This window comes from Cryptomeria japonica, unplaced genomic scaffold (genome assembly GCF_030272615.1).
Source record: "Cryptomeria japonica unplaced genomic scaffold, Sugi_1.0 HiC_scaffold_51, whole genome shotgun sequence".
NCBI lineage: Eukaryota > Viridiplantae > Streptophyta > Pinopsida > Cupressales > Cupressaceae > Cryptomeria > Cryptomeria japonica.
In genome coordinates this window covers 413,665-414,903 of record NW_026728873.1, presented here as the reverse complement: position 1 = coordinate 414,903, position 1,239 = coordinate 413,665, and the positions used below count along the sequence as shown (strand labels likewise).

Below are 1,239 nucleotides of genomic sequence, written 5' to 3'. Positions count from 1 at the left end.
CGAGGTTGGGTGCGAGGGTGGGTGGGTGCCAAGGTGTGCTAGGTGGAAGCCCGGGTGGGTCGGCATCCCATGGGTGTCGAGTTGGGTGCCTGATGGGTGCTTCTTGTCAAGTTTTAGTCGTCGGGACTCATTTCGAGCCTTAGAGGTCGTTTCTTGTCCGGTTGCCCTGTCTTCGACCTGGGAACCCAATTTTGGTCCTCGGGTCCCATTTTTTTTTGTCTCGCATCCCACTTTTGGCCTGTGGCCTTTTCGGGGTCGATTCTCGTTTTGGGCATCAGAGCATGTTTCTTCTCCTAAAACCCAATATTTGTTTATTAAGTCTCGGAACACATTTTTGTTCTCGTGGACCCATCATGGGTCTTGGAACGCATTTGTGGTCCTTGGGTCCCATTTTGCATCCCGAAACTTGTGTTTTGGTGCTTGATCCCTATTTTGGGTGCCCACCTTGCACCAAGTGCGCACCCGGGGCAAACCGAGCGCCTTGGTGCACCGGGGCAAGATCGAGCGTGCACCCGAGGCGCCCCGAACATGCACCAAGGTGCACTCGGCCCACATGTGAGCGCAGGTCGTTGCGCCCGAGGTGGTGTGTGGGCACCGCGTTGCAGACGGGACACTGCACGCACACGACGCCCCCTCCAGGTGCACGCACGTAGGCCGGGCCGGGTGCACACCCGACGCCCTAGCAAGGTGCGCGCACCCGGGCAGGGCTCACACTTGGCGAACGGGGCGCACTTCGCGAGGGAGGGTGTGCACCTCGACGGGGGTGGGTGGCCGGGGTGGATTCGCACGTGGGTCGCGGTTTGCTAAGTACACACTGCGACAAGCTCATAACGGGTGCGATCATACCAGCGTTAGTGCACCGGATCCCATCAGAACTCCGCAGTTAAGCGCGCTTGGGCCGGAGTAGTACTGGGATGGGTGACCTCCCGGGAAGTCCCGGTGTTGCACCCTTTTTTAGTTTTTCGCCGGGCGTCGCAATGCTATTTGAATAAACCTTTTGCCCGTTTGCGTTCTCGTCGGGGCCGGGCCGGGCCGGGGTGCGCTGCCCGCACTACCGCGCGCGCGGGGGCGACACCGAGCGCGCACCCGAGGCGCCCCGAGCACACAGGCCACGGTGCAACCCGGGCGTTGTGCGCGCACCCCGGTGCGCCCGAGGTGCTGCGCGCGCACCCAGGTGAAATCGGTGTGCACCTCGGCCAGTGCGCGCTCGGTCGAGTCGCGCACGTTGGCCAAGGTGCA

General features: G+C 62.1%; 1 non-coding gene across 1 annotated transcript; it reads left to right on the top strand.

Moving 5' to 3' along the window:
- The first annotated feature begins 832 nt into the window (after positions 1 to 832).
- On the top strand, positions 833 to 951 carry LOC131862772 (5S ribosomal RNA). The gene has a single exon (XR_009361709.1). It is a non-coding gene; the product is annotated as a 5S ribosomal RNA (ribosomal RNA).
- Positions 952 to 1,239: the final 288 nt, after the last annotated feature.